General features: G+C 39.0%; 1 pseudogene; it reads left to right on the top strand.

Moving 5' to 3' along the window:
• Nucleotides 1-910: 910 nt before the first annotated feature.
• Nucleotides 911-3,178, top strand: LOC741467 (argininosuccinate synthase-like; annotated as a pseudogene).
• Nucleotides 3,179-7,496: the final 4,318 nt, after the last annotated feature.

The raw sequence follows: 7,496 nt of genomic DNA, 5'->3' as shown, positions 1-7,496 counted from the left end.
TGAAGGGTCTCCCTGAGGCTGTCTTACAGTTAACTTTTTTATATATAAGTAGAATGAGCATACTCTAAAATAACAATAAAAAGCATAGTAAATACGTAAACCAGTACTATGGTTGTTTATTATTATCAAGAATTATCTACTGTACATAATTGTATGTGCTAGACTTTTATATGACTGACAGCATGGTAGGTTTGTTTACACCAGTATCACTACACACATGAGTAAGGTGTTGCATGATGACATTATGACAGCTATGACATCACTAGGCAATAGAAATTTACCACTCCATTGTAATCTTATGGGACCACTGTTATATATGCCATCCATAGTTGACTGAAATGTTACTATGTGGCATATAACTGTACTATTTTTTGGCATTTTCTGAACAACACAAATCAACAGTCTTGGGCCATATGAGTTACTTCGTCAATGTTGTAACACTGTAGAGTTGGAAGGGACTCTAAAAATATTCTGGTTCAAACCCCTCATCTGATGAGAAAAAGCCAGGAGATGTGTGATTACTTACACAAGGTCACACAGTTAATGGAGGATTAAGTACTAAAACTCTAGTTATTGTGTTCTACCACGCCAAACTTTTCTTGCAACAATACACGACTAATTTATTTTCCCTTCGTTCTTCCTTTTCTTTTTCTTGTCTTTTTTTCTCCTTTCATTTTTTCTCTTTTCTTTCCAAATTTCCTTCCTTCTTTCCTTCTGTTTTCTCTCTCTCTCTGCCTCTCTCTTTCTTTCTTTATCTTTTTTTCTGTGCCAACTTTACTGGGTTAAGGGATAACTAGATAGCTGGTAAAACATTGTTTATGTGTTTATCTGTGAGGATGTTTCCAGAATAGATGAGACTTTGAGTCAGTAGACCAAGTGAAGAAGATGGCCCTCACCAATATGGGTGAGCATGATCCAGTCTTTTGAGAGCCAGATAGAAGCAGAAGGTAGAGAAATGGCAAATTCACTCTCTCTTCTGGAGCTGGGATGTCCATTTTCTCCTGCCCTCCGACATGAGAACTCCAAGTTCTTTAGCCTTCAGACTCCGAGACTTACACCATTGGCTCACCTGGTTCTCAGACCTTCAGATTCAGATTGAATTATACCACCAGCTTTCCAGGTTCTCCAGCTTGCAGACAGTCAATTATGGGACCTCTGGCCTCCATAATCTTGTGAGCCAATTTCTATAATAAACCCCCTCTTATGTATCTCTCTATATATCCTATTGGTTCTGTTTCTCTGGAAAACTCTAATATTTTTCTTTCTTGTTTAAAAAATGGAATAAAATTTGAAACCAAAGATTAAAAATATTGCATACTTTAACCTACTACACTGTCTACCCCTCCAGGCATCATTAAGAAACCTTCAATAGTTTCTTTGAACTGAAACTTGTCATACAGGTTCTCAGCCTGGAAACAACCTCATTATTTGTGGAGCGGCTTTAAAAAAAAATAATTTGAAAATAATTCCTTATGTATTTTACTTCACTTTGCATAACTCAGTGTATCTCCATACTATCCATTTTAACACTGGTTTCTTATAAAGCCATTTAAAATGCATCCACTGAAACAGTGAGTAAAATTTTATCATGCAGGTCAACAAAATTTGGCATGGGTTTCATGCATCCAGATTTATTTTAGCATGTTAGATATAATTTTAACTTGGCCTTTACCCTAAAAGAGTTTTAAAGTTAAAAAAACATAAACTTGAACACCAATCTACTTTTATGAGTAACTGTAATCCAAATAATTAAGTGGCATGCATACAGAGGTCACTTACTTTATCAACAATAGAAACAACACTAGAACTCAAGTCTACTGAATGGAAATCCAGTTCAATTATTTATTCCACCACATCATATTGACCCTCCCTCCAAAAGAAAGCTTACAGATCAACACAGAACTGTTTGCATCTTTCCAGTCCTAATGTTCCTAAAAAAAACTTTTATCTGTAAGTTTTGCTTCAATAATTATTCTTATTTGGCGATGGGAAGGGCAGAGGATATTTTGATTCTGTCTGCCTTTCTTGGGTTCCACCTTTCTTTCATTGCTGGCCCCTCACTACAGTTGCCCTACTGAAATGGTGAACAAACTTCCAGGTTCTTGTCTTACATCACCAAAGGTGGGGAAAAAACCAGTTCCTTGCATCTGTGAAGGAGGTTTCCTTCCTGGCTGGCACAAGCCATCAATTCTTAGGAAAATAGCTGCATCAAGAAGTCAGCTATGCAGTTCCTTAAGGATTTGGGCATGGTAGAAGATGGCAGAATGAGGCTGAGTTTTCATGTTTCAACCTTTATAGAGTCTGTATAACTTTACTCTCAGAGAAAAGTTTTCACCTACAATATCTCCTCTTAGTCAACGCTGAAGCCCATCAAAATACCAAGAACCAAGCGCCTCCAGGTCTCTACATGAAGACCCAGGACCTGGCCAATGCCCCCAACGCCCCTGACATTCTCGAGATCGAGTTCAAAAAAGGGGTCCCTGTGAAGATGACCAACGTTAAGGATGGCACCACCCACCAGACCTCCTTGGAGCTCTTTGTGTACCTGAGTCAAGTCACGGGCAAGCACAGTGTGGGCCGTACTGACGTCGTGGAGAACCGCTGCATTAGAATGAAGTCTCGAGGTATCCATGAGACCCCAGCAGGCACCATCCTTTACCACACCTATTTAGATATCGAGGTCTTCACCATGGACTGGGAAGTGCACAAAGTCAAACGGGCCTCAGCTTGAAATTTGCTGAGCTGATGTATACTGGTTTCTGGCACAGCCCTGAGTGTGAATTTGCCCACCACTGCATCGCCAAGTCCCAGGAGCAAGTGGAAGGGAAAGTACAGGTGTCTGTCCTCAAGGGCCAGGTGTACATCCTTAGCCGGGAGTCCCCACTGTCTCTCTACAACAAGGAGCTGGTGAGCATGAACATGCACGGTGATTATGAGCCAATTGATTCCACCGGGTTCATCAACATCAATTCCCTCAGGCTGAAGGAATATCATCTCCAGAGAAAGGTCACTGCCAAATAGACCCCTGTACAATGAGGAGCTGGGGCCTCCTCATATTTGCAGATCCCCCAAGTACAGGCGCTAATTGTTGTGAGAATTTGTAAGTGTGACTTGCTCTCCCCAGCTGGCAGTGTAGTGGGGCTGCCAGGCCCCAGCTTTGTTCCCTGGTTCCCCTGAAGCCTGCAGATGTCATCATCAAAGGTAAGGATGGAGGGCAGCTGCGGTGGGGAACTATAAAATGACAATTAAAAGATGAAAACATATATATATATATATATATAATTCTACCTCTATAATCTCTTTACTTCAATATTTCCAAAGTGTCTTCATCTTACTTGATAAGTACATACAGCATAAAATCTTTCATCACTGTTAAGCACTCCTTGACACTGTCATTCTCTTTGATTACCAAACCAGCTTCCTCTCCTAGGCCTTCTCCCAACCCTTTGACTAATCTTTAGCCTTTCTTTGCAATCTTCTCCTCCTCTGTCAATCCCTTAAATATGGTACCCTGCTCTTTTCTCAATATCCAACTCCGCTGGCCAATGCGTCTATTAAGTCGGCACCTAACTGATCCCTCACAAAATTACACTTTAGCCCAGATCTCTCTCATATCCTAGCAGATAAATATCTAGAGCTGTGCTGTCTAATACAAAAGCCACTAGACACATATGGCTATTCGATAAATTTAAGTTAATTATACTTAATATAATTTAAAACTTAATTTGAAGTTCTCACTAGCCACATGTGGCTACTGGTTACCATACTGGACAGAACAAACATAAAACATTTCCATCAATGCCAAAAGTTCTACTGGATAGTGCTGTTCTAGAACCTTCTACAAACGGCATCAAAACAACTCATTTCTACCTTAAAATGCCTCATACTTATCTTATATGAATGTCCAAACCTGCTCTTCCATATGCATCTTCTTTCTTGTCTCTACTTTAACTCTATTGCTACTGCCTTAGTTCCCATAAACTTTGCAACGGTATCCTAACTGATTTTCCTTCCTATAGTCCTGCAGCCCCCCAAATGCACTTTTCAGGATGCAGCCAAGATCTCTTTCCAGAATGTAAGTCTGGCTGTGTTAATCCCCTGGTAATAACTCTTCAGTGGTTTCCCAGTGGCTACATAAGGTAACCACTTAATTTATCATCTGAATCCAGGCAATTTTGATAATTTGGTGTTATTAACAATTATACAGCCATAATAGGACTAAATTGGGACTCTGAGAGGTAAACAAGTCTGTATGGTCACCCTGCATAGAGACTAAATTTCTTGGCATAGCTCATGTCCTCTTATATGATCGAGCCCCATATGTGTCTTCAGCAATATAGACTTGCTTGCCATTCACTGAATGTGATGTCCTCTTTCACACTTCTGTGAATTCGCTTGTTTGAATCCCAGTGCCTGGATCAGCCGCACTCTCCTTGTCATGCCTGCAAAAATACAGAATTCTTGAAGATGTACATGGCTGGGCGCAGTGGCTTATGTCTGTAATCCCAGCACTTTGGAAGGCTGAGACAGGCGGATCACGAGGTCAAGAGATCAAGACCATCCTGGCCAACATGGTGAAACCCTGTCTGTACTAAAAATACAAAAAATTAGCTGGGTGTGGTGGTGCGTGCCTATAGTCCCAGCTACTCGGGAAGCTGAGGCAGGAGAATCACTTGAACCCAGAAGGCGGAGGTTGCAGTGAGCTGAGATTACACCACTGCACTACAGCCTGGGTGAAAAAAAAAAAAAAGATGTATATATAAGCACTACATATATACTGTTTTATTTTAAAATATGTATTTCCTATATGTAAAATAATACATAATTCTCAGAGAAATTAGGAAAATGTAGAAAGTTTTAAAGAGAGCAAAATCATCCACCTTTCTACCACTCTGAGACAACTACAGTTAACAATTCATTGTGTATTTTTTATTTATTTATGTGTACCTTTGTATTGTTTTCTTTCCAAAATTTAGTTTTTTCCTATTTTGCAACAAGCTTTTATCATGTGATATATTATTTACATTTTGTGTCATTAAATAGCCTCTGCCATTAAAACTCATAATTACTGGATATTAATTCACTGTATGAAGATGTAACAGTTTAGTCTTATGTTGGATATTTAGATTGCTTGAAATTTTTAAAATTTATAAGAAATTAAATGTTTTCTCATAGCAAAAGCAATTCATATTTATTGTAGACGTTTGGAAGAAAAATCCACAAAGAAGAAAAGAGACATCACCTTCTGAAAGATTACTTTTATAATGTTTGAAAAATAAGTCTGTAAGAAAATAGATTTTTGAAATTGTTTTAAGTCATTCAAAAAATATTCTATTTCTAGAAATGTGGAAAGGCAAAATTTCAAGAATGCAAGTATTGCATAAAGGTACATTTTTATAGCTATGATTTTTTTTAATATTTAATACTGCCACTAAGCTAAATTCTTCTAAATGTACAAGGTTAAATATGTTGTAAGAAATACTTCTTAAGATATTTAGCAGCATTCCAGAAACTCTACCCATGAACATTAAGATGGAATGCAACCTTTCTGAAAATTTCCACTGCATTTTAATCATGGATGAAACAGCGAGAGGTTCATCTTTCAAATGGTATGCAAAACTTCTAACCAGGAAATTTTTGAAAATATAAATTATTTATAACAAAGATGTAAGACTTAACCAAGTGTAATTGAACCTGAATTTGTGGTTCTAGGAAACATAAATATAATTAATACATCACAGATAGAGTCACCATTTTCCTTTTCAGCAACTGAAAGGTAGACCTGTGAATATATGAATACCAGAATATGTGTGAAAACACTACCATAATTTTATTACTTGCTGCTATTCTCTTCATTTTAAAATGACTTCATTCAATCTCAATTAAACTTTTAATATGCCACATCTTGGCAGGAACATGTCGCAGATTTATTCCAGTGGTCTCTACACACTTACCTATGACAGAAATGATTTTGCTACCTCCTTTCAAAAAAAGAGATATCAAAATATTTGGAATGGAGACATGGTGACTGAGTAATACTAAAATGGTGTTGGATTTTGGAGAAGGTAGTTCAGAACTATAAAAATATCAAGAATTCTTCTCTGCTGCAAGCCCTAAACATATACATAGTATATGACCTAGAAATTATGATTGAAAAAACACCACCTTCAGAGATTGGGCAGAATTTCAGCAAACACACCAGCATGTAAACATAGCACCAACCAGCTGCCATGGACAAACTAACAGGCACAGTAGCACTTGGCCATTCTGAACCAGGCCCTGAAAAAGGGCATGTGACTTATCATTGTAGGTGGTGTTTGGGATTATCTGGGAACATCCAGTGTGAGAGTGTCGCCAGTAGGCAGTGCACATTTGTGCAGGCTGATTATGGAAATGTAAAAATACCATCAAACATACCTTGGTCTCTTTCGCCAATGTAGGAAAAAAGGAAAGCTAAGATGAATGGCTCTAAACCAAGCTGAACACAGAGTGTGCTGGTTATTTCAAGAGACAGAGCCTTGTGTTTACTAGTGAATCAAGTGTGGCATGAACTAACAGGCACGAAAATAGGTACTAATCCTAATGTCTTAAAGGGGTGAACCCAAATCAGTTCAGATTTAATCTGCCTCAGTGTTCGGTTTAATTGGTCATTTCCAATTGCCAATGTATTTGGTAGGAGAAGATTCAAACTACAGTTTGCTGTAAGTCCATGCTGAGATTCTGTATGGCTTTCACAGAACAGCAGAGGGAGAGGCAGGGATCAGTGATAGTAGAGCTGATACCAGTTGGCCAGACTACTGAGATAAACACACAGCTGTCCTGGCACCAACGAACAGAGATCTCCTGCAGCTCACGCTTTTCACCCTGAAATGTGTAATCCCCCCCTCAACTAGGGCATAATGCTAACATTTTTTTAACCTCACTTATAAATATTCTTCTATGCATAATTATCCACCCAAATGCATTTCTTGTTCCTGTAGCTGTATCTTATAGATAAAACAAATATTGTTATACATAAAATCATGTTTTCCTTTGGCTTCCAATAGGATTTTGTAGACAAGATCCTTAAGGAACTTAAACTAAGTCTGTGACCACTGCAGGCAAGTAAAACAAGCTTTCATATTTAATAACAAAACTTTACCGGTGGCTGCAAAATGGCTGAATAGGAACATCTCTGGTCTGCAGCTCCCAGCAAGATCAACAGAGAAGACGGGTGATTTCTGCATTTCCCACTGAGGTACCTGGCTCATCTCATTGGGACTGGTTAGACAGTGAATGCAGCCCGTGGAGGGTGAGCCTAAGCAGGGTGGGGCGTTGCATCACCAGGGAAAGGTAAGGAGTAGGGGAACTCCCTCCCCTAGCCAAGGGAAGCCACGAGGGACTCTGCCCTAAGGAACAGTGCATTCCAGCCAAGATACTATGCTTTTCTCATGGTCTTCTCAACCTGCAGACCAGGAGATTCCCTCAGGTGCCTACACCATCAGGGCCCTGGGTTT

Source organism: Pan troglodytes, chromosome 3, assembly GCF_028858775.2.
Source record: "Pan troglodytes isolate AG18354 chromosome 3, NHGRI_mPanTro3-v2.0_pri, whole genome shotgun sequence".
Taxonomy (NCBI): Eukaryota; Metazoa; Chordata; class Mammalia; order Primates; family Hominidae; genus Pan; species Pan troglodytes.
The sequence above is the reverse complement of the archived record's forward strand: the minus strand, read 5'-3'. Positions and strand labels throughout refer to the sequence as shown.